General features: G+C 40.2%; 1 long non-coding RNA gene across 1 annotated transcript in view; it reads right to left on the reverse strand.

Moving 5' to 3' along the window:
• LOC133639469 (uncharacterized) overlaps positions 1-26710 on the reverse strand; it is a 41288-nt gene extending 14578 nt beyond the window's left edge. Inside the window, exons 1-2 of the long non-coding RNA XR_009823796.1 lie at positions 26496-26710; positions 5926-6111 (exon numbers count right to left, since the gene is read on the reverse strand). This is a non-coding gene — a long non-coding RNA (uncharacterized LOC133639469). The remainder of the gene's footprint in view (positions 1-5925; positions 6112-26495) is intronic.
• Positions 26711-27285: the final 575 nt, after the last annotated feature.

Consider the following 27285-nt stretch of genomic DNA (forward strand, 5'->3'; position numbering starts at 1 on the left):
GGAGCATTTTTAAAAACGACACACAGTTATCAGCACAGTCCCTCTCAAGAGGGACTGTGAGTAATAAAATATTCCTCATTCCTCAATAAATAAATAAAAACTAATTAGCCATAGCACACACAGACAAGTTAAAAAGAATACACACGACTTGCAACAGAGTCAATTTGAAAAATCCCTCCTTTTTGGGACCACCCTAATTTAGATAGATTTCACCACCAGGGGTGCAAATGAGACATTCTCTATTAGATGCAATGGTTTTCCGTATTGGGACCATGATATTGGTCCTAACTTGTTCACCGGTCCTCATATGGGCGGTACTTTTCATTGTTGATGTCTCGAGAAGGGTAAAAATACAAGAACACACACACACACACACACACAAGTGTAGGGATTTGAGACGGAAGCTGTCTTCTCAGCAACCTGATAAACTTTAGGTCTTTGCTAAATCCAGTTGCCACACCAACACCACTTTCCTTCTGCAACAAATCCCTTCAAACAAACTTTTCTAATGAAAATAACATTCCTGAGTTTGGCAGATTTAGCAGATTTCTTCTCTGCACACTGTGTGCGCTTCTGTAAATGTTTGTGTTTGTGTGCGGGGGTGAGCAGGAAGTGTCAGTAGTCCATTTTAGAAACGCTGACACCGGAGCTCTGAACGTTCGTGGATGAGGTATAAATCGCCAAACAGCTTAGAGAAAAAAATAGAGTAGGTACTAAGACGGAAAAAAAGGGTGTAGGCTAGGCAATAGTACAGGGACAGAAATTGAGTTTGTATGTTCTCCCCCTGCTTATGTGGATTTTCTCTGGGTTTACTCCTGTTGTCTCCATTAGTCTGAAAACTGAAGACACAAAATTGGCCATCAATGTACCGTATTTTTCGGACCATAGGGCACACCGGATTATAAGGCGCACTGCCGATGAGCGGGTCTATTCAGGTCTATTTTCATACAAAAGGCGCACCGGTTTATAAGGCACATTTAAGGAGTCATATTATTATTATTTTTCTAAATGTAAAACACTTCCTTGTGGTCTACCAGTGGTCCCCAAATTTTTTTTTTTACATTTATTTATTTATTTTTTTCCATAAAGAAATACAATCATGTGTGCTTACGGACTGTATCCCTGCAGACTGAATTGATCTATATTGATATATAATGTATATATTGTGTTTTTATGTTGATTTAATTAAAAAAATAAAAAATTAAAAACATTTAAAAAACATTTATTTTTTATTTCTTGTGCGGCCCTGTACCAATCGGTCCGCGGCCCGGTGGTTGGGGACCACTGGTCTACATAACATGTGATGGTGGTTCTTTGGTCAAAATGTTGCATAGATTATAGACTTAGACATAGACTTCCTTTTTATTGTCATTCAAATTTGAACTTTACAGCACAGATAAGAACGACATTTCGTTACATAAACTCATGGTAGTGCAGGATAAAAAAGCAATAAGGTGCATGTATAAATAAATAAATATACACTACCGTTCAAAAGTTTGGGGTCACCCAAACAATTTTGTGGAATAGCCTTCATTTCTAAGAACAAGAATAGACTGTCGAGTTTCAGATGAAAGTTCTCTTTTTCTGGCCATTTTGAGCGTTTAATTGACCCCACAAATGTGATGCTCCAGAAACTCAATCTGCTCAAAGGAAGGTCAGTTTTGTAGCTTCTGTAACGAGCTAAACTGTTTTCAGATGTGTGAACATGATTGCACAAGGGTTTTCTAATCATCAATTAGCCTTCTGAGCCAATGAGCAAACACATTGTACCATTAGAACACTGGAGTGATAGTTGCTGGAAATGGGCCTCTATACACCTATGTAGATATTGCACCAAAAACCAGACATTTGCAGCTAGAATAGTCATTTACCACATTAGCAATGTATAGAGTGTATTTCTTTAAAGTTAAGACTAGTTTAAAGTTATCTTCATTGACAAGTACAGTGCTTTTCCTTCAAAAATAAGGACATTTCAATGTGACCCCAAACTTTTGAACGGTAGTGTATGTCTGCTAATGTGCCATTTTGCGGTCCTTATACACACACCATAATAATACTCGGAATGTTGAAGCACAGTACAATCCATCAAGCGGTGTGGCTTCATAGCTTACCAAAGTCCTACTAAAACAGTTTGATAGATTTTTGAGCGCCGTGTGTAATGTTCTATATTCTCAATGGAACATATCAAATGTTGGTGTTGTTTACTTGAGTCATATCGCAGTCTACACGTATCTCTTATGTGTGACTGCCATCTACTGGTCACACTTATCATTACACCATGTACCAAATAAAACTGCTTCGAGGTCGGTAAGTAAAACCTGAATTATTCCGTACATTAGGCGCACTGGGTTATAAGGCGCACTGTCGAGTTTTGAGAAAAGGTGCGGAAGGTATTTTTCTTTTTCCACGATCTTCTTCGACTTTGCGGTCCGCCGTGTGCATTTCGTCGACGTGCAGGCAAATAAAACGTATTTAACCAACTACGGTATATTTTTAGTCTACTTTATGCCTGCATTATCCTTTCCATCCTTAGTAACTGAGCTACTGTATACAATTTCCCTTGTGGATCATTGAAGTTTGTCTAAGTCTAAATGGGTATTTGGTGGGTAGATTTTGAAAGGAATTGTATTGTACTGTATTTAGTTTATTACATGATGATGTTGGACTCCGTCAAGGCTGCCCTTTGTCACAGATTCTGTTCATAACCTTTATGGACAGAATTTCTAGGCGCAGTCAGGGCGTTGAGGGTATCTGGTTTGGTGGCTGCAGGATTAGGTCTCTGCTATTTGCAGATGATGTGGTCCTGATGGCTTCAACTGGCCAGGATCTTCAGCTCTCACTGGATCGGTTCGCAGCCGAGTGTGAAGCGACTGGGATGAGACTCAGCACCTCCAAGTCCGAGTCCATGGTTCTCGCCCGGAAAAGGGTGGAGTGCCATCTCCGGGATGGGGAGGAGATCTTGCCCCAAGTGGAGGAGTTCAAGTACCTCGGAGTCTTGTTCACGAGTGAGGGAAGAGTGGATCGTGAGATCGACAGGCGGATCGGTGCGGCGTCTTCAGTAATGCGGACGCTGTATCGATCCCTTGTGGTGAAGAAGGAGCTGAGCCGGAAGGCAAAGCTCTCGATTTACCGGTCGATCTACGTTCCCATCCTCACCTTTGGTCATGAGCTTTGGGTCATGACCGAAAGGACAAGATCACGGGTACAAGTGGCTGAAATTAGTTTCCTCCGCCGGGTGGCGGGTCTCTCCCTTAGAGATAGGGTGAGAAGCTCTGTCATCCGGGAGGAGCTCAAAGTAAAGCCTCCACATCGAGAGGAGCCACATGAGGTGGTTCGGACATCTGGTCAGGATGCCACCCGAACGCCTCCCTAGGGAGGTGTTTTGGGCACGTCCGACCGGTAGGAGGCCACGGGGAAGACCCAGGACACGTTGGGAAGACTATCTCTCCCGGCTGGCCTGGGAACGCCTTGGGATCTCCCGGGAGGAGCTGGACGAAGTGGCTGGGGAGAGGGAAGTCTGGGCTTCCCTGCTTAGGCTGCTGCCCCCGCGACCCGACCTCGGATAAGTGGAAGAACAAGGATGGATGGATGGACATGATGATGTATATTTTAACTGTGGGTCCCTGTCCATAAGCTGTGCACTTCTAGGGATGACCTTTTTGCAGAACGAACACTGATATCAACAAAAGAAACAATAATGTAATACAAAATTATGTCTGTCTGTTAATAAATAAATAAATAAATAAAAGTTGTGTCCACATTTAAGTTATATTTCACAGTGGGGAAAAAAGGGCAATTGGAGTTACTGGCGTTGTTAATATAATGGCCTTGATGGCAGGGAAGACACGCAGAAGAAAGGAAGTCAAAGTGTGTGTGCATGTGTGTGGGCTGCCGCTCTTCAGGGACGACACGACATTGTATAAAGCGAATGCTTCAAAGCATTGAAAAAAAGTAGTGGTTTATAGAACGGAAATTACAGTAAATAAAAATGTAAAAGTTTGGCACCCAGTGTTTGCTGGCAAGGTTAAAGGCCTACTGAAAGCCACTACTACCGACCACTGATAGTTTATATATCAATGATGATATCTTAACATTGCAACACATGCCAATACGGCCGGGTTAGATTACTAAAGTGCAATTTTAAATTTCCCGCGGAATATCCTGCTGAAAAGGTCTCGGTATGATGACGTTTGCGCGTGACGTCACGGATTGTAGCGGACATATTGGGACACCATTGTGGCCAGCTATTAAGTCGTCTGTTTTCATCGCAAAATTCCACAGTATTCTGGACATCTGTGTTGGTGAATCTTTTGCAATTTGTTTAATGAACAATAAAGACTGCAAAGAAGAAAGCTGTAGGTGGGGATCGGTGTATTAGCGGCTGGCTGCAGCAACACAACCAGGAGGACTTTGAGTTGGATACGCGGTACCGTGAGTACAGCTTTGGCTTCCAAACATTTGATCGCTTGCCCGTACATGCGTGCCGATATGTGCATGTCACGTACGTAACTTTGGGGAAATATATGTGCTGTATGAACTTTGCGGAGGTGAACGGTACTTTGGGCTGTGGGATTGAGTGTGTTGTGCGGGTGTTTGAGTTGTATTGGCGGGTTATATGGACGGGAGGGGGGAGGTGTTTGTTATGTGGGATTAATTTGTGGCATATTAAATATAAACCTGGTTGTGTTGTGGCTAATAGAGTATATATATGTCTTGTGTTTATTTACTGTTTTAGTCATTCCCAGCTGAATATCAGGTCCCACCCGCCTCTCACAGCATCTTCCCTATCTGAATCACTTCCACTGCCCTCTAATCCTTCACTCTCACTTTCCTCATCCACAAATCTTTCATCATCGCTCAAATTAATGGTGTAATCGTCGCTTTCTCGGTCCGAATAGCTCTCGCTGCTGGTGGCCATGATTGTAAACAATGTGCAGATGTGAGGAGCTCCACAACCTGTGACGTCACGCTACTTCCGGTACAGGCAAAGCTTTTTTATCAGTGACCAAAAGTTGCGAACTTTATCGTCGATGTTCTCTACTAAATCCTTTCAGCAAAAACATGGCAATATCGCGAAATGATCGAGTATGACACATAGAATGGACCTGCTATCCCCGTTTAAATAAGAACATTTCATTTCTGTAGGCCTTTAATGTTACGCTGGGGTCGCATGTTAATGCACGGATCGTTTCCCCAAGATGCAGGCGGAACTCCGGAGGCATCGTGCAGGTAGGAAAATTATTTATTTTCCATAATTGATTCCCGGGCGCGGCCACCGCTGCTGCCCACTGCTCCCCTCACCTCCCAGGGGGTAAACAAGGGGATGGGTCAAATGCAGAGGAAAAAATTCACCACACCTAGTGTGTGTGTGACAATCATGGGTACTTTAACTTTAACTTAAAATAAATCCGGCAAAATACAGGAAAGTGTGCCGATAGCACGGGTAGCTTAGCATAGAAACAGGACTCAAAAGGTTTTGCATAACGCAAACAAAACAGCCAGACTGAGTGCGGCGAACGGCAGGAATAAATAGCTCTCCGATTAATGCCCGGGAGCAGGTGAGCGTCCCGAACACTAATCAGAGGCAGGTGAAAATAATCAGCACCCATGGCAACTAAGAAACACAAACCCAGGGGTGCTGAAAACAGAACTAAGGGAGTCAAACTAAATCCAAACATGATCCGGGCAACGGATCATCTCAGTTACTACGTCAATGTAACGTTCTGCCAATGTGTTGACAATGGTCCAAGTTCCTCTTTAGCAATTAGCTACAAAAATGTATGTCTCCTAGGTTTTGAATTGAACTCAGGGCTTGATTTGGCCCCCAGTTGAACAACACTGCTCTTTTCTGTTTATAATGCCTGCTCACAAGCGTTGTTTGAAACTAAAGTCATGAGCTTGTTTATGACATCATACAAATCTCACCATGTGTCTCATTACTGAACAATCAGCATCATGTGTCTCACTGTTGACTGTAGTCCACCGTCTACGGTCTCCTCCAGCTGTTCTTTGTCATCCTTCAGTCCTCTTCCAACATTTCTGGTTCCTCAAGGGAGATCGCAGCACCGCCAGCTGGCTTCTGCGGTCGGCCATCGCCGCCTTTCGCGTAACCTGTAACCAACGGGAGAACCACGTTACTCCTTAAGGGATACATAATTATTAACGTAGGTGCCAACAATGGCCAGAAACAGGCAAATGTATTCTAGAATTCACAGCACCAAAAGAAAATCCGAAATCCCAGGTGACATCAAAAAGCCAAGGTTCCAGGCCCATGAATATGCCAACATTGAAGCAATCCCCAGGTGTGCAGGCGACGGCCCCTTCTCGGCACACTCCAATGGGATCAGGAAAGGTCACTTGGCAACATAGGTCAAAGCTTTGATCCAATCAGAGGAAAATCCAGTGACGGGAAAGGCTTTTATGTTTGCAGGAAATGGTTGGCTGTCATTTTGTATTTCAGAGGAGACACACTGAGCTGAAGGCAATGAAGGATTTGAATATTTTTAAGGCTAACTACCTATATTGCTAGCATACATGTACACTTATAAAAAGGAGTATATTGCTTCCTGTTATACAAAACCCAAAACCAGTGAAGTTGTGTAAATCGTAAATAAAAACAAAATAAAATGATTTGCAAATCCTTTTCAACCTATAATCAATTGAATAGACTGCAAAGACAAGATATTTAATGTTCAAACTGGAAAACTTTGTTATTTTTTGCAATTATTAGCTCATTTAGAATTGGATGCCTGCAACAAGTTTCAAAATTGGAAACAGGTGGGTGTCATGATTGGGTATAAAAGCAGCTTCCATGAAATACTCAGTCGTTCACAAACAAGGATGGGGCGAGGGTCACCACTTTGTCAACAAATGCCTGAGCAAATTGTCCAACAGTTTAAGAACAACATTTCTCAACAAGCTATTGCAAGGAATTTAGGGATTTCAGCATCTACGGTCCGGAATATCATCAAAAGGTTCAGAGAATCTGGAGAAATCACTGCACTATTACACAATATTACGGACATTCCATCCCTCAGGCGGTACTGCATCAAAAAGCGACATTGGTTTTATTCTTTAAGTGCAAGTTAAAACACTACTTTGCAAAGCCAAAGCCATTTATCAACAACACCCAGAAACGTCGTCGGCTTACCTGGGCCTGAGCTCATCTCAGATGGACTGATGAAAAGTGGAAAAGTGTTCTGTGGTCTGACGAGTCCACATTTCAAATTGTTTTGGAAACTGTGGACGTCGAGTAAGAGGAAAAGAACCATCCAGATTGTTGTAGGTGCAAAGTTGAAAAGCCAGCATCTGTGATGGTATGGGGGTGTATTAGTGCCCAAGGCATGGGTAACTTACACATCTGTGAAGGCACCATTAATGCTGAAAGGTACATACGTACATAGGTTTTGGAGCAACATATGTTGACATCCAAGCAACGTTATCGTGGACGCCCCTGCTTATTTCAGCAAGACAATGCCAAGCCTCCAATTAAATTCTATGTTACTGATTATTTACACAAGAAATATTAGGTTTCTCAGTTGGAACATTAAATATCTTGTCTTTGCAGTCTATTCAATTGAATATAAGTTGAAAAGGATTTGCAAATCATTGTATTCTGTTTTTATTTACCATTTACACAACGTGCCAACTCCACTGGTTTTGTGTTTGCGAGCGGCAATAATCATCAAAAAAGAAAGAGCAGTTACCATGGAAACAGGAGTAAAGGGTGACAAAAACAACCCAACCCCCTTTTGGAAAAGAATACATCAGTTCTTGGGAAGAAGGAGATTTTGCGAGGAGTCAGAGTTGAGTTGTGTCCCGTGAAAAACCGTCCGACCGGAACTCTCTAATAACTATAGTTCCTTGGGTGAATAATGTAAGCTCACTACACCGGTATGTTTTAGCGCTTTCATGGCGAGTTTACTGACAGATATAAGTAAGAACTTTACACTACTTTATATTAGAAATGGCAACAGCGGAGGATGAATGTCCCATAACAAGAAGATAGAGAAAAAGAAGAAGCTTATCGACTACGGTGTCGCAACAGACTACAAAGGCAGACGCGCGCAATTTTTCAGGATTTATGCAGATCCCAAATACAGATCAGCAGGTACCAGAAGGTAAGAAAAATTGCTTTTGCATAATATTGCAAAACAAAACGCCAGATAATGTCTTACCTTATACACACACCATAATAGGATAGGATAGGATAGGTCTTTATTGTCATTGCACAAGTACAACGAAACTTTGTTTTCAGCACAAACCCGTTCGAGATTAGACAAACAAACAGTGTACAGGGTTACAGAACAGGAACGCTGATGGGTTGCCATAAGGCGCCCCGTAAAAGATGGGGAAAAAGGTAAAACGCTGGGGAAGGATGAGTAAAAAAATACAATCTAGACTGGGCTCCTAAGGGGGCCTAGTCTGGAGTGGGAAAAACCCTCCATTGCAAAGCACATATACAACATACATCTCGAGATATCTAGCAACAGAGGGAAGGGGCGGAGTAATGGTGGTAGGCCGCAGCTCTCGGCGCTGACCATCCTTCCATCACCCCTATGGGATTTGCGTCGAGGGCGTTGGTTTGGGGGTTTGGGGGGGGGTTGTATGTGTGGCGTATATTTTTGTGGATGCATGTTGTTTGTATGTAAGCCTACAGTGTGTCTCTGTTCCGAGGCCTTGATTCTTGTGCAGCCGATAAGTCCAAAGTCAACAACAACAGGTGTGTGTCCATGAGAGACAAGAAGGGAGTTTGTTGTGTCTTGGCCGCACTGTCCTTCGGGAGAGTCTCGAAGCCAGGGAAACAATCCAAGTTAGAATGTTTTGTATGCGAGTGAAAATGAAAATTTGCTTTTCGCTCTAAATGGTCTATGACTGGTCCTCAAAAATCCTGCGAGGCAGACAGTCCGATGTTATCACAAGAGTGTCCACAGTTCTTCTCACATCCTCCAATCATTCGTGGCAGCTTTGGGGTACTTTGAAGACTGCCAAACTTCCAATTTGTGGACAAACCAGAGCAACGCTTACTCCAATCAGCAGATGTCCTGTTGTCATAATTCCGAATAGGTAGATATCTTCACGTCCTCGACAGAAAAGGGTCTTCAGGCACGCGGCACTCCTTCTTCTCCCAAGAGTCCGTCGCGTATCCAGCAACAACCGCTCCGTCACGACAGCAGGTTCCCCCAAAACCAAGATCTTGTCAATTTCGTTGAGGCCAGTTAAATAGTTCCAATAATAGTTCCAATAATACTCCTATGTTTAATACGCCGACAATCCATCAAGCGGCGCGGCTTCATAGCTTACCAAAGTCGTACTAAAAACATTTTGACAGATTTTTGAGCGCCGTGTGTAATGTTCTATACTTTCAATGGAACATTGAAAGTTTTGGTGTCGTTTACTTGAGTCATATTGCCATCATAGTGCAGTCTACATGTATCTCTTATGTATGACTGCCATCTACTGGTCACACTTATCATTACACCATGTACCAAATAAAATTGCTTCGAGGTCGGTAAGCACAGCCAAAATGATTCCGTAAATTAGGCGCACTGTCGATTTTTGAGGTGTGCCTTATAGTCCGTAATCTAACCATTTTTATCCTTGATTAATGCTTAATTTAGACCAAAAATATGAGGGTTGACTACAAATTAGAATGATCAATTAAGAAGTTTATAGTAATACAATTCGACCTCGTGTTTGCAACCTCAATGCAAATTCATTGACTTTAATTTGAAGTTTAAATAGAAAAGAAATAGCCGCGTTGCTTATATTGCTTAGGTGACATGCACCTGCACCTCTGATTGACATTATATTGACATGGCAGCACATTGAAGCTGGAATCTGATTGAACCCAAAAAGATCTAACATTCACAGACTGAGAGCAGCCGAGAGACATGATAATACACGTCGGAATAAACTGTTATTATTTCATGGAAGAATTACTTGATTTTAAGTTGTAAATGTAGGCCAGTGCTTCTTCTGGTAATGTTTAGGCTTAGCTGGACCTGACCTCCTTCCTATAAGACCCTTACAAAGTCACTTTGCAGACACTGTGAAGACACAGAGATGGACCCTCAGGAGCCAGAGTGAAGTGAATGCATGTGCTGACCTGTGAGTAAGTAAGTAATCACTACATCACGAAGTTAAACAGCATCTGTCATTTGATAAAATTATAATTTCCTCCACGTCAGTGTTTAGAAAAATCCCCCAGCTGAGTGAAGTGAGACACAACAAGGTATGCAGCGTTTATGACCCCTGATTTAGTCTAATGGTTCAGTTAACACGGGGGTTAGAAACCCTAACCCTAGTGGCTCCCTGGAGCATTTTTAAAAAAGGATTGAAAATGTTTGTATGTTTTTTGTATGAGGACAAACACGACACAAACCTTACCAATTGTTAGAACTACCACTGTTTAATATGTACGTGTGTATGCTTCACTGATGACACTATTTGGTCAACGTCGTTTTGTCCTACTAATTCCGGCGGTTCTTGAACCCACCATAGTGTGGACTGTGATGCAACACTTTGTTTACGTGTAAAATCTTCCACTCCTTCTTTGTCTCATTTTGTCCACCAAACGTTTTATACTGTGCGTGACTGCACACAGGTGAGCTTTGTTGATGTTATTGACTTGTTGGAGTGCTAATCAGGCATATTTGGTCAGCGCATGACTGCAAGCTAATCAATGCTAACATGCTATTTATGATAGCTGTATGTACATATTGCATCATTATGCCTCATTTGTAGATATATTTGAACTCATTTAATATCCTTTACTTTTATCCTCTTTGTATATAATTTATATTTGCATGTCTCATGACACTATCTGTATTTAATATTGGCTGCATTTCAGATAGTTGTTTGTGTGCCATGTTGTTCCAGACCACAGCAAACATTACCTATCTTGCCAAAGATTGTAATACATCTATTAAAAGAAGACAGCCTTGTACAGTAATCTATTTATATCTGCACCTTATTGCTCTTTTATCCTGCACTACAATGAGCTAATGCAACACAATTCTGTTCGTATCTGTACTGTAAAGTTCCAATTTGAATGAATAAAATGAAGTCTAAGTCTAAGTCTAAATGAGAGAGTTGGGTCGAAGATAATACCCACATTCTTTACCGAGAGGTAGTGAGTGCACATCCTTGCCGTAGGAGGCCACAGGGAAGACCCAGGACACTTTGGAGAGACCTGGGAATGCCTTAGGATCCCCCTGGATTAAGTATTTGGGGAGAAGGAAGTCTGAACTTTTCTGCTTCGGCTGCTTCCCCCGCGACCCGGCCCAGATAAGCAAAAGAAGACGGATGGATGGTAGAATTTCTTGTAATGACAGATCTGTTGCCTCCACATGAGTCCCAAACATACGCATTCTCACACCAAGGTCCTCCTCATATCCTCTACCACCGAGGTCTCAAAGTGGTTTTCACTGAGGGCCACATCACAGTTATGTTTGGCCCCAGAGAGCCACTTCTAACAGTGCATACTATTATTACACAAATTTCTAATGCATTTTATTAGTAGATTTTTTTTCAACTAAAATTTAAAAAAATATATGGTAAATTGCAATAATTTCACCTCAAAATGTAGTGTATATTACTGTAAATGGAAAAACCATACTGCTGTTTTTATGGTTAAAAAAAGGCAGCTCAGTTGCCAGAATTTTACTGTAAAATTAGCATTTGTTTTTTTACTGTACATTTTTTTTTTTTTAATGCAATTTTACAGTTTTTAGGTTTTTTTACCGTAACTCAACAACTGTAGATTTTTTGGTGTATTACTGTAAATGCCAAATTGGCACCACAGTTTTTAATACAGTAAAAAAAAAAGTACAGTTTATTTTACAATTTTACCATGAAATCTATTTCTACTTTTACATTGCACAATTGCTTTGACATAGTTATTATTAGTATTTATATATATATATATATTTTTTTAAATGGTTTGAATGTTTGATAATATATTTTTGCATAATTCGACAATATTTAAGTTAACATAATTTGCGATTACATTGAGTACATATATTTTATTTCTCCCAAAATAGAAATAAAAAATACATTTAGAAAGAAAAGTTACAGTACTTTGATACATATTATTTTCAGACTTTCGAAGGTCAAATAAAATGAAGTGGCGGGCCACATCTGGCCCCCGGGCCTTGAGTTTGACACTTGTGCTCTACAACAAAGGCATGCATACAATGACACAAAGTCCCTCCTTGATACAATTCTGCACTCTCAAAATAACCACACCATTACCTTGCACACAAACACCCCCAAAAGTTAGACGTAAATAAATATGTGATGTGTGATCTCTTCCCTGCTTTCTCCCAAAACTAGATATTAGTGACAAGACACAAAATACATTTCAACAAAAAAAGGAGGTGATTGGGCAACAATCATTAATGATGAGCATGCAGCAGTACAAAGATGCTCTCCAAAGACGAGCATGCGGAGCCCCAGGGGACAGAATGGAGCTTCAATTAACTGACAGGCGAATGTATTAGAATTTCGATCATGGGCCTGGGTGGGATAGTGGACGACAATGCTTTGAACAGCTGTGTGGTTTCCCCATCAAACACGTCCTCCGGGTCCTTTGATGTGTTGGGTGGTATGTGTCCTTGGAGATGCATCTCTACTTGCTCAAAGCTCTTTGTCGCCTGCGCCTCGTTTTGCCGCGCTCGCTTTTTTCATGTTGCGGCGATAGCAAGCTCAGTTGCATTTGAAACAAATAATGGTGTGCGTGCACGAACACGCATGATATGATCGTGTAAGAAGTCAACAGTAATCCATCCCTACATCCATTTTCCATACTGTTTATCCTGTTTAGGGACACAGCAAAGCTGGAATGAATTACTGCTGATGTTGGGAAAGAGGTGATGCACAACCTGGACAACAACTGTCAATCACAGGGTTTACAATCATTCACACTCACGTTCACTCCAGAAAATTCAGTCCTGTTTCAAACCTTTGGATCTTATATATGTTCCTTTGTCTACATTTTTTTTTATCTCTGCTTCTGTTTTCTGATTGTTGCCACATTTTTTTTACCTGGGGAGATTTTATCTACTATTTGAGCTAACCACACATGATATTGTTGACCTTCACTGATGACACTATTTGGTCAACGTCGTTTGGTCCTACTAATTTCGGCGGTTCTTGAACTCACCATAGTGTGGACTGTGATGCAACACTTAGCTTACGTGTAAAATCTTCCACTCCTTTGTCTTATTTTGTCCACCAAATGTTTTATACTGTGCGTGAATGCACAAAGGTGAGCTTTGTTGATGTTATTGACTTGTTGGAGTGCTAATCAGGCATATTTGGTCAGTGCATGACTGCAAGCTAATCAATGCTAACATGCTATTTATGATAGCTGTATGTACATATTGCATCATTATGCCTCATTTGTAGGTATATTTGAGCTAATTTAATATCCTTTACTTTTATCGTCTTTGTATATAACTTATATTTGCATGTCTCATGACACATTATCTGTATTTAATATTGGCTGCATTTCAGATAGTTGTTTGTTTGCCATGTTGTTCCAGACCACAGCAAACATTACCTATCTTGCCAAAGATTGTAATAAATCTATTAAAAGAAGACAGCCTTGTACAGTAATCTATTTATATCTGCACCTTATTGCTCTTTTATCCTGCACTACAACGAGCTAATGCAACACGATTTTATCTACTATTTGAGCTAACCACACATGATATTGTTGACCTTCAATGTTACATTTGCTAATTTAGAAAAGAAAGCATGACAAAATGGTCAACTTATCCATTAATATTTTCTCTCTCTCCGATAGTCCAGATACGATACAGAATTATGCAGGACTAGGCACAAATATAATACCGTATTTTTTCGGACTATAAGGCGCACTTAAAATTCTTTAATTTTCTCAAAACTCGACAGTGCACTTTAAAAATTCTGGTTGTGCTTACCGACCTCAAAGTTATTTTATTTGGTACATGGTGTAATGATAAGTGTGACCAGTCAAACCTAAGAGATACATGTAGTCTGCAATATGACTCAAAAACAACACCAACATTTTATATGTTCCATTGAAAATATAGAACATTACACATGGCGCTGAAAAATCTATCAAAATGTTTTAGTACGACTTTGGTAAGCTATGAAGCCGCACCGCTTGATGGATTGTACTGGGCTTCAACATAAGAGTATTATTATGGTGTGTGTATAATCTAAGACATATTATCTGGTGTTTTGTTTAGCAATATTATGTAAAAGCTACTTCTCTTACCTTCTGGTACCTGCAGATCTGTATTTGGGGTCTGCATAAGTCCTGAAAATCTCCTTGAGTCCGCCTCTGTCCACTGTAGTCGATAAGCTTCTTCTTTTTCTCTATCTTCTTGTTATGGGACATTCATCCTCCGCTGTTGCCATTTCTAATATAAAGTAGTGTAAAGTTCTTACTTATATCTGTCAGTAAACTCGCCATGAAAGCGCTAAAACATACCGGTGTAGTGAGTTTATATTAATCACCCAAGGAACTTTAGTTATTAGAGAGTTCCGGTTGGATGGTTTTTCACGGGACACATTTCCGGCCTTGTTGTTGTTTCCATTATTGATTGAAGTAAACTCTGAATGTCATTAAAGTTAAAAAGTTAAAGTTAAAGTACCACTGATAGTCACACACACACTTGGTGTGGTGAAATTAACCTCTGAATTTGACCCATCCCCATGTTCACCCCCTGGGAGGTGAGGGGAGCAGTGAGCAGCAGCGGTGGCCACGCTCGGGAATCATTTTGGTGATTTAACCCCCGATTCCAACCCTTGATGCTCACAGTTAGCTCCATCTTTTGACACTTCTTCCACTCCCGTCCTTGCACACTACACCGCTACAACAAAGATGACGGGGAGAAGACGCTGTTGAAGGTGAGCCACATAAATAAGACCGCCCACAAAACGGCGCATGAGAAATTCATCCTCCACTGTTGCCATTTCTAATATAAACTAGTGTAAAGTTCTTACTTATGTCTGTCAGTAAACTCGCCATGGAAGCCCAAAAACATACCGGTGTAGTGAGTTTACATTATTCACCCCAAGAGACTTTAGTTATTAGAGAGTTCCGCCGGTCGGACGGTTTTTCACGGGACACATTTCCGGCCTTGTTGTTGTTGCACTAGTGAGCCACGGATGAGGAGATGCTGCTCTGTATTGATTGAAGTAAAGTCTGAATGTCATTAAAAAAGTTAGCGCCATCTTTTGACACTTCTTCCACTCCCGTACTTGCACGCTACACCGCTACAACAAAGATGACGGGGAGAAGACGCTGCCGAAGGTTAGCCACGTAAATAAGACCGCCAACAAAACGGTGCATCAGAAATTCCTCCTCCACTGTTGCCATTTCTAATATAAACTAGTGTAAAGTTCTTACTTATGTCTGTCAGCAAACTCGCCATGAAAGCACTAAAACATACCGGTGTAGTGATTTTACATTATTCAATCAAGAAACTTTAGTTATTAGAGAGTTCCGCCCGTCGGACGGTTTTTCGTTAGCTCCATCTTTTGACACTTCTTCCACTCCCGTCCTTGCACGCTACACCGCTACAACAAAGATGACGGGGAGAAGACGCTGTCGAAGGTGAGCCACGTAAATAAGACCGCCCACAAAACGGCGCATCAGAAATTCATCCTCCACTGTTGCCATTTCTAATATAAAGTAGTGTAAAGTTCTTACTTATATCTGTCAGTAAACTCGCCATGAAAGCACTAAAACATACCGGTGTAGTGAGTTCACATTATTCACCCAAGGAACTTTAGTTATTAGAGAGTTCCGCCGGTCGGACGTTTTTTCGTTAGCTCCATCTTTTGACACTTCTTCCACTCCCGTCCTTGCACACTACACCGCTACAACAAAGATGACGGGGAGAAGACGCTGCTGAAGGTGAGCCACGTAAATAAGACCGCCCACAAAACGGCGCATCAGAAATTCATCCTCCACTGTTACCATTTTAATATAAAGTAGTGTAAAGTTCTTACTTATATCTGTCAGTAAACTCGCCATGAAAGCACTAAAACATACCGGTGTAGTGAGTTTACATTATTCACCCAAAGAACTTTAGTTATTAGAGAGTTCCGCCAGTCGGACGGTTTTTCGTTAGCTCCATCTTTTGACACTTCCGTCCTTGCACGCTACACCGCTACAACAAAGATGACGGGGAGAAGACGCTGTCGAAGGTAAGCTACGTAAATAAATAAACGGCGACTTGAAGATGATCTGTAACACATAATCCATGCAACATTTTGACCAAAGAACCAACATCACATGTTATGTAGACCACAAGGAAGTGTTTTACATTTAGAAAAAAATAAAATAAAAATGACTCCTTTAATGCGCCTTATAGTCCGGTGCGCCTTATATATGAAAAAAGATAAAAAAAATAGACCATTCATCGCCTTATAATTTGGTGCGCCCTATGGTCCAGAAAATAGGGTATATTGAATACCCATCAGAGCCATGGTATTTGCCAGCTCCAGTGCAGAACTCATTTCCAATGCAGCTCGATCAGAAAGGCCCTGGTGGATATAAAGAGATCTCTCGCCTGGATGTCAATTTTAGCTAATGCCACATTTGCAAGTCTTCAAGTGTAAGGCGGGTAGCGGGGATGGGTGAGGAGGTTGTGGGATAAAGAAATGAAGCCGAAAGAAGCATGTCAGAAGGGGGTAGATAAAGATAGAAAAGTAGCAAAAACAAGCAAACAGAGAATCATGTTGAAATTCGGTTGTGTTTTGGAGTCTGGAGAAGAAAAAAAAAACCCCAATTTATTGCAATAAATAAAGCTGTGAATGGCTTTGTAGGGCACGAGTGATGGAAGTGAAGCCTGGATGGGGATTATGCTCTTTTCATCATAAAGCCCCATCTGGTATACTAGCAGGACCACGTCTGTCCAGGGCGCTCGCCCTTTAAAGTGCCGGCTTGGGTTACACATCAATCCAGTCCCTTTGCAGCTGTGGGGGAAGTAAAACACGGCAATCCTGCGAATCCCCATAAAAGTGTGAGCTGATGCGTGCAGACATATACACACAGTATGGTGCTCATCTTTTGCACAACGTTTTGAAGTATGTCGGATTGTAAGTTGAAAGAGCCTATTATAATTAAAGCAATGGGCAGTCATGTGAGATAAATAAGCAGCAATGTTTCTCCACCGCTGGTTGACAGATGTTCTTTTTAATTAGTGTGTATGTATTATGGAATCAAGTACACTTTTATTTTACACTACATTTTTATAGTTATATATTTCATTTCATTTCATTTCATTTTTATTTATCTCCTTCATTGATGTGCATCTTTGATAGACAATTTTACCACAATTATTCAGTTATACAGTGACACACCAATGCCTGAGAAGGAGCAGGATGAAGAAAAATCTTATATTTTCCTGCCCCCTTCAACATAATGCGTAATCTTACTTAATGGTATATAAACCAACAATTACATCCAAATATAACGAAAACAACCAAAAAAAAAACCACACAAAAAAACACAAGTGCAAAACTTCATGAAGTACAAACCGAACAAAAAAACAAAAGTAGTAATATACACCTCACGGGATGATACAAAACAAATACAAAACCAGGCAAAAAATAAGTAAAATAATAAATATAAAGCAAAATGTAAACACTTATGGCTGTCCATATGATTTTATTGTTCTGTCTTTGTATATTTTTTTCAATTGGAATATATTTTTACAATCTTTTATCTCATTATAAAGAGAATTCCATAGTTTAACTCCCACCACTGATGTTGGAAATTTGTTTTAAAGTTGTCCTTGAATACTGATGTTGGAAATGACCTTTTCTTCTATGCTCTTCATTCTCAGAAGTGATGACAAACATTTTTTTTGTAAATTTGCTCGTAATGTTTTACTTTTAGCCTTAAACATGACACATAATGTCTGTAACTTTACTAGCTCCTGTAATTTCAATAAACCAGAATTAATGAATAATGTGTAACATTTCATAAAACTGTACACAGTCTCATTAATCTGTGCCTTTCAAGTCAAATTAGGCAAAAAAAATAGTATGTCAGTTTGCGACATGACTACTCTTTTAGTACCAAAATGAACTAAAGAGTCAAGAATTTTTTTTTTATAGGTGCCACGTTTTTATCAAGTATTTCCGTTTGTCACCATCAGTGATAGAAACACCAGAAAATGTTCATTCTCATCCAACTTTGACAATAAGGTACCATATTTGTCGGACTACAAGGCGCACTTAAACATTTTTATTTACCATATTTTCCGGACCATAGGGCACATCGGATTATAAGGCGCACTGCCGATGAGCGGGTCTAGTCAGGTCTATTTTTATACAAAAGGCGCACCGGATTATAAAGCGCATTAAAGGAGTCATATTATTATGATTTTTTTCTAAACGTAAAACACTTCCTTGTGGTCTACATAACATGTGATGGTGGTTCTTGGGTCAAAATGTTGCATGGATTATGTTTTGCAGATCATCTTCAAGTCGCTTTCTGACAGTCGCTTGAGGATGCACTAGTGCAACAACAAATGTGTACCGTTGTTATTCTTTTTATTTATTTATTTTTTTTTTCATAAAGAAATACAATCATGTGTGCTTGCAGACTGTATTGATCTGTATTGATATATAATGTATATATTGTGTTTTTTATGTTGATTTAATAAAAAAATAAAAAAAAAAAAAAAAAAAATTTTTTTCAATTTCTTGCGCGGCCCGGTTCCAATCGGTCCGCGGACCGGTACCGGGCCGGGTTGGGGACCACTGCACTAAATGTTGTATGCTGTGTGTGAATGCACATAGGTGAGCTTTGTTGATGTTATTGACTTGTTTGGAGTGCTAATCAGGCATATTTGGTCAGTGCAAGATTGCAAGCTAATCGATGCTAACATGCTATTTAGGCTAACTGCATGTACATATTGCATCATTATGCCTCGTTTGTAGGTATATTTGAGCTCATTTAATTTCCTATGTCTTCTGTGTATTTAATTTATATCTACATTTCTCATGACACATTATCCATGTAATATTGCCTGCATTTCTGATAATAGTTTGTGTGCTGTTCCAGACCACAGCAAACAACATTTCTGTCAACGAAGATTTGTGCCTTTCCGTCTGCGACACGTAGTCATTTTGATAGTAGGCTATTATAGCTACCGTATTTTCCGCACTATAAGGCGCACGGGATTATAAGGCGCACCTTCAATGAATGGCCTATTTTAAACCTTTGTTCATACACTACCGTTCAAAAGTTTGGGGTCACCCAAACAATTTTGTAGAATAGCCTTCATTTCTAAGAACAAGAATAGACTGTCGAGTTTCAGATGAAAGTTCTCTTTTTCTGGCCATTTTGAGCGTTTAATTGACCCCACAAATGTGATGCTCCAGAAACTCAATCTGCTCGAAGGAAGGTCAGTTTTGTAGCTTCTGTAACGAGCTAAACTGTTTTCAGATGTGTGAACATGATTGCACAAGGGTTTTCTAATCATCAATTAGCCTTCTGAGCCAATGAGCAAACACATTGCACCATTAGAACACTGGAGTGACAGTTGCTGGAAATGGGCCTCTATACACCTATGTAGATATTGCACCAAAAACCAGACATTTGCAGCTAGAATAGTTATTTACCACATTAGCAATGTATAGAGTGTATTTCTTTAAAGTTAAGACTAGTTTAAAGTTATCTTCATTGAAAAGTACAGTGCTTTTCCTTCAAAAATAAGAACATTTTAATGTGACCCCAAACTTTTGAATGGTAGTGTATATAAGGCGCATAGAATAGACGCTACAGTAGAGGCTGGGGTTACGTTATGCATCCCGTAGTTGCGAGACCTGTTGTGGCTCAATATTGGTCCATATATAAGGTGCACCGGATTATAAGGCGCACTGTCAGCTTTTGAGAAAATTGGAGGTTTTTAGGTGCGCCTTATAGTGCTGAAAATACGGTAATATAGACACTTACATTGTGTGTTGTCTTCATTAAAAGACGTATGTAAGGCTTTTAATTTTTTTGCAGCTCCAGACAGATTTTTGTGTTGTATTTGTGGTCCAATATGGCTCTTTCAACATTTTGGGTTGCCGACCCCAGGTGTAGGTGGTAAACCATTATCATTTGGAAAAAAAGTAAGGTCAAACTCCTGAGTATCACTCATTATCAATATATCATTAATCTAACTTTTTTTTTTTCATACCAAAAAGTGATGCGGTCAAACCTCTCCTGCAGATGTATGTTACCTTTCATTGAAAGAAGTGCCTTTCAGCCACAAATGATATTTGATGTCCTGTATTAACTTCAAGGACATTGTTCACTTTGGTGCTATGCACTTATTAATTCTCCTGTCTAAATTAGCTGGGAAGGATGCTTCTTCATCTTCTGGTGTCACACTCACTCTGGGCCTCATCATAGGAATAATCATCATCTGCCTGTAATTTGCTCCGAGACCAATAGGATAAGAACAAAAGAGGATAATATTGCAGTGTCAAGGTAGCCAATCTCAGTAGATTAGATTGAATATATTGAATCCCATTTCTTGTATTGTTAGCCACCATTTTGATGTTAGAATGCTTTAAAAAAAAATGAAGACGTACCATATTTTTTGGACTACAAGGCACATTTAAAATCCTTAAAATGTTCTGCGCCTAATGTATGGAATAATTTTGGTTGTGTTTACCGACCTCAAATTTTTTTAATTTGCTACATGGCGAAATGATAAGTGTGACCAGTAGATGGCAGTCACACATAAGAGATACGTGTAGACTGCAATATGACTCAAGTAAACAACACCAAAAGGGTATATGTTCCATTGAAAACATAGAACAATACACACACGGCGCTCAAAAATCTATCAAAATGTTTTGGTACGACTTTGGTAAGCTATGAAGCCGCACCGCTCGATGGATGGTTAGAGTGTCCGCCCTGAGATCGGTAGGTTGGAGTTCAAATCCCAGCCGAGTCATACCAAAGACTATAAAAATGGGACCCGTTTCTCTCCCTTCTTGGCACTCAGCATCAAGGGTTGGAGTTGGGGGTTAAATCACCAAAATGATTCCCGGGCGCGGCGCCGCTGCTGCCCACTGCTCCCCAAGGGGATGGGTCAAATGCAGAGGACAAATTTCACCACATCTAGTGTGTGTGTGACAATCATTGGTACTTTAATCTTAATCCTAAAATTGTACTGTGCTTCAACATAGGAGTATTATTATGGTGTGCGTATAAGGTAAGACATATTATCTGGCGTTTTGTTTCGCAATATTATGCAAAAGCAACTTTTCTTACCTTCTGGTACCTGCTGATCTGTATTTGGGATCTGCATAAATCCTGAAAAATTGCGCGCGTCCGCCTTTGTAGTCCGTAGTTGATAAACTTCTTATTTTTCTCTATCTTCTTGTTATGGGACATTCATCCTCTGCTGTTGCCATTTCTAATATAAAGTAGTGTAAAGTTCTTACTTATATCCGTCAGTAAACTCGCCATGAAAGGGCTAAAACATACCGGTGTAGTGAGTTTACATTATTCACCCAAGGAACTTTAGTTATTAGAGACTTCCGGTCGGACGGTTTTTCACGGGACGCACTTCCTGCGGATGAGGAGATGCTGCCCCGTTATTGATTTCAGTAAAAATCACTCTGGGCCTCGTCATAGGAATAATCATTATCTGCCTGTAATTCGCTCCAAGACCAATAGGGGTCATTTTTTTTATATGGTGCCTTTTGCGTCCCCAGTATAAATCATGTCATATTTTCTCAAAATATTTACAATTGCTCATTCCATTAGTTTCTTTGTGTATGGTAAATTGTTGTCTATCATAAATACAGTGATATGGGCTTCAAACATTAGAATATATATTTTTTAAAGCTTTTGTTAAAGTTCTATTATGCGATTTTGCCATGTCCCTGGTGCTGTTTATTCAACTTTAATCTAGAAAATAACAAATAAAAACATATATTTTTAATTTTTTTTTGTTATGATATAATTATCATAGACAAGCTCTCTTTAGTCATATGGTGTATATTATCAAAATCGTAAAAATAATTACAAAAAAATAAGGTTCTATGTCTGTCCCTGTGGTCGCTGTCCACTCTGTTAAGTTGCGTTACTGTCCCTTTAAGAAAACAACCACATTTGTCAGTGACATCATTCTCATCAGGTAACATCACACCAGTGGCGGGAAACTCAACTCTGGTAAGCTGTGTGGTTTTTTAGCTCTCTTACTATCTGATGTTGATGTTTTTATGAAGTGAATTTAATGTGGTTGAACATAACGTGTCCACTCTGTTAGGCCTAAATAATAAGGAGATCAATCAAATTGAAATTTTTCAAAACATGTTTGTGTGAAATTATAGATTTCTTATCAATTATTCAAGTCCATGCTAGCTGTTATGTTAACACAGGCAGGCTGAAGGCTAACTTTAGCTCAAAATGTCCACCGTGTTAGTGTCCACCGTGTTAGCCTCATTCAACTAACACGGTGGACATCAACCTAACAGAGTGGACATGTATATAGTAATGTTGACTTATCACAATGTATATGTAGTGCTATTATGCATTCAACAGCAGTTTCTTTCATAATTCTTGGTTAATCATCACTGCTGTTGCAAAATATCATGTATGCTGTTATGCATATGTCCTTAACAGAGTGGACATATCCCGTGTGTCACCTCTCATTAATATAGCTAAATATACTATGATTTAGGTGCCTGAGTTCGACCAATATGTTTTTCAGCAAGTTACATATGTCATGTATACAATAGAACATAAAAATATTGGTAAATCAACTATTTATTTTTTACAAGTTATGAAGTCCAAATGGCACCCTATAAAAAAAACGACCCATAGAATAAAAACAAAGAGGATAATATTGCAGTGTCAAGGTAGCCAATCTCAGTAGATTAACAACAGCCTTTGAATATTTAAACATGGAGTTTATATCTAAAAACTTAATTTGATTGGTTTGGAATTAGATGAAAGTCTCCAGGCTCCACAAAAGAATCCAAAAAACTAGTGTTGTTTAGTAAGTTGTAAGCAAAGAGATAAAGATAGATGGAGTAGAAATGGTGCTGGGTGGGTCTCAGCTGTTTTCCAAGTCTTTAGCCTCTGGGTGCATTTGTCTGCTTCTTTATTGTGGTACTTCTGTCAATGCTGGACCTTGGCTTGTATCAGACAGCTCAAATGACAACGCTGCCGGCAACAGACAAGGTAGTTGATGAAAATATCGGAGCCCCCGGATCGTTGTTTCCAACCTTTTCCTCCCCCATCAGCAACTCTGGACAGCCTTGAGGAGATCAGACCTGTTTGTAAGGCAGATCCTCCACTTCATGTCCGTGTTTACAACTCTGTGTGTGCTCCACGTCTCTCTTCATTAAATCGGACGGACCTTGAAACGCATCCATTGTCCTTTGGCTGACAGCGGCTCAGACAAAAGTAGTTTTTGACGGTGCGGCGTTATGCACCTCCTTGACAAGTGACAGCCAATTAACGGTGCCGACAATAACCCCTATCATGGTATCTGAGGCATTTCCTGCCTTGAGTGGACTTTTCTTCTAATGAAAGGCAACCTCCACATGACATTCGGAAATATTTAAAGGGGACCTGCATTGTTCTTGGAATTACCATTATCAATCATTATGTGAGACAAGAACACATACACTATATTGCCAACAGTATTTAGCCACCAGCCTTGACTCACATATGAACTTGAAGTGCAATCCCATTCCTTACCCATAGGGTTCAATGTGATGTGGGTCCACCTTTTGCAGCTATTACAGCTGCAACTCTTCTGGGAAAGCTGTCCACAAGGTCGCGGAGTGTGTTTATAGGAATTTTCCACCATTCTTCCAAAAGTGCATTGGTGAGGTCACACACTCACAGTTAGCTCCATCTTTTGACACTTCTTCCACCCCCGTCCTTGCACGCTACACCGCTACAACAAAGATGACGGGGAGAAGACGCTGTCAAAGGTGAGCCACGTAAATAAGACCGACCACAAAATGGCGCATCCTGACCGTCAGAAAGCGGCTTGAAGACGATCTCTAAAACATAATCTATGCAACATTTTGACCAAAGAACCACCATTACATGTTATGTAGACCACAAGGAAGTGTTTTCCATTTAGAAAAAAAATCATAATATGACTCCTATGCGCCTTTTGTATGAAAAAAGACCTGACTAGACCCGCTCATCGGCAGTGCGCCATTTAATCCGGTGCGTCCTACGGTCCGAAAAATACAGTATACCGTATTTCCTTGAATAGCCGCCGGGGCGCTCATTAATTTAAAACCTCTTCTCACTCCTGCGCTTACCAAAAGCATGCGGGATAGGTGTCCATGTGCAGCTGCTTCTGATAAAAGACAGTCTTCCTTATCTTTCTTCAGTTTTAAAAGTCTCTCTGTCTTGATGGAGATATTCCTTTAATTATTACCTCCTGCTTCGATTGAAAGTCCAGTTTAGAAAACTGTTTTATTTTAGATATGTAATCCTCCATGGTAAAAGTGCAAGCAAACGATCGCTGCTCACGCTTGCTGCTTGTTGTCTTCTTCTGCAGCACCGGTCTTCTGCAGTACTGGTAGTCGCAAGAAGGATCACTAGCGCCCTCTACCACCAGAAGGCAGGAGTCATTTTATGACTCATATTTGACCCGGCGGAAGTGCCAAGCATACGCTAATTATTTTGCGAAACGAGTTTGACCCAGCTGTAATTCTAGGCAGGCGAATACTATATTCCCGGCAGCAATTCAAGGAAATACGGTATGCATACTTGCCAACCCTCCCGAATTTTCCGGGAGACTCCCGAATTTCAGTGCCTCTCCCGAAAATCTCCCGGGACAAAAATTCTCCCGAATTTCTCCCGATTTCCAGCCGAACTTAAGGCACGCCCCCTCCATGTCCGTGCGGACTTGAGTAAGGACAGCCTGTCGTCACGTCCGCTTTTTCTCCATATAAACAGCATGCCGGCCCAGTCACGTTATAACATCTACGGCTTTTGGCGAGTGCACAACTGCACACACAACAAGAAGGAGACGAAGAACAAAGAAGAGACAGTCATGGCGATATATATATATATATATACATATATATATATATATATATATATATATATATATATATATATATATATATATATATATACATATAAGAAATACTTGAATTTCAGTGAATTCTAGCTATAAATATACTCTTACCCCCTTAACCCCGCAAGTCCCACCCCGCCCACCATGACCCCCCCAATCTCCCGAATTCAGAGGTCTGAAGGTTGGCAAATATGAGTATTTGTGAAATTGTTAGTCCAAATGTCCTGAATAAGCTATTTTTTTGTTGGATTGGTTTGAACAGGTTGGGAAATGTGACAAATGTGGAAAAAATGATCCATTAATTTCTTATAGTCATGTTGTTGCAAAATATTCGGAAATCTAAAAACCTTGTATTATGGAAAATGTGAGAATTGAGCATGAACAAAAAAAAAATCACTGAATAAAAATAGTCCATAGAAACATTAAGATACTGAATAACATAGCAGTATACATGTATGCGAATGAGGGTTGTTAATTTCCAGTACATCTGTGGATATCCTGTCTAAAAATAAATGCTCAAATTGCAATCCATTTGCAGAGTTTGTAGATACCAAACAAAACAAAACTATAGTGTCTATTTAGATATCAAAGTAAATTTGATGTGTTATTAGCCAGTGGTTTAGCAATTACAATTGTCCTTCCATGCTGACAACATACATTTGATAGTGAAGTTTGAAGGCTTGAACACAATCACTGTTGGGTCTGTCAAGTGGTATCCCGCAGAGCAGAAGCCATGATACGGGGCAAGGGAGGGGTTAAAAAAGGAAACATTTTTTGCTCTGAAAAAGGTAAAAAATACTTGGAAATAACAATAAATTGTAGGATTCTGGTATTTACGATATAACGTTAACTATAAATACGTCAAATTGAACAGATCGTGGTAACGAGCTTAAGAAGACGACAACCGTAACGGATACCTGCAGTGCGTTGACATATAAAATGAATGCGGCGGAGTCCTCCAGCTTTCGCAAAGCAAGCAAGGGCTTCTCCATTGGTCAGCTAGTAGGGATTGAAAGGAAAAATACTCCCTGCAGTGTGGGATTAAAAGACATGAATCAAACTAACACCCAGATAGTTTTATGCTCAATTTACTACCTGCAGTTTCGTAAATATAAGCCTTTCTTACTCTGACTTCACATCCCGCAGTGGAATTAATACCAAATGACACGACACTGAATGCTTAATGGCACCTCCAAACCTTTCTTAAGACTTAGTTTCGCTTTTCACACTTTACTGCAGCTGTTGCAGATATGCAAAAAAAAAGTGTTTTTACCATTTTAGAGAAGTGTTACAAAGCTTCAACTTGGTACGTTAACACCATTGAAAGCATGTACGGTCTCACAATTAAGAAAACAAATATTGAACTATTGAACAGAAAGCTAAGAAAGACGATTTATCAGCATAATAATTGAGACCCCCTACCTGGAATCCCCCGGATCCAAGACACTCGCTGATTGTGAACCATGGCATCCCATTGACAACATCCCATAGATTGCCAGTTTTTCCGCCGTCGGTCTTAGATTTCACTTTTCCTTTCTCGGAATAGGTGCGTCCCGCCCTGTTAAAGCTGCAATGGTCGTTCCTCAGTCTGATTGGACGGTGTTAAGCGAGACTTCATCAGCCAGCTCTTGTCGTCATGACAACTTGCCAATAACCCAACAGGGGTGTGTTTGTGGAAGGCTGGACTGGCGAGCAACGATCGCAGTTTTGCTTACGACAGAATACCGCATCGTTTTGCATCACTGTTGTCACATGGCTTCCACCCCCTCGCTGTCCCTACCAGGCTACGCTAATCTTTTGAGTTGGCTATCGTAGGGACTACAATCCGAGTCTACGACCAGCTGTCCCATCAAGGTTTAATAGCTCAGCGTCTTGCTCCGCAGGATGCCAAAATCCGCTTAAAACTATTCAGCAAGGTGACAGACTTCCAAAGAAAAAGTTCAAAGACTGGTTTTTTGAAGACCTTGGCTAACCGATTTTAGATAGTTTACTAATTCCAAAAGGGAATTTGTCATCTTGCACCATCATCTCACAATCTTATCCGTCACAGGAATACCTCACGTTGTACTAGAAAGTCCATCGAAAATATGCCTCAGGCTGTAACAGAGCAAAATAATTACCAAGAGACTAAAGACTAGAGGGAGAAATTGACTGACATGAAAGATATATCATATTTTCAGCCATACTAACCGAAGTGCAGACCAAAAAGATT

Source organism: Entelurus aequoreus, linkage group LG22 (assembly GCF_033978785.1).
Source record: "Entelurus aequoreus isolate RoL-2023_Sb linkage group LG22, RoL_Eaeq_v1.1, whole genome shotgun sequence".
Taxonomy (NCBI): domain Eukaryota; kingdom Metazoa; phylum Chordata; class Actinopteri; order Syngnathiformes; family Syngnathidae; genus Entelurus; species Entelurus aequoreus.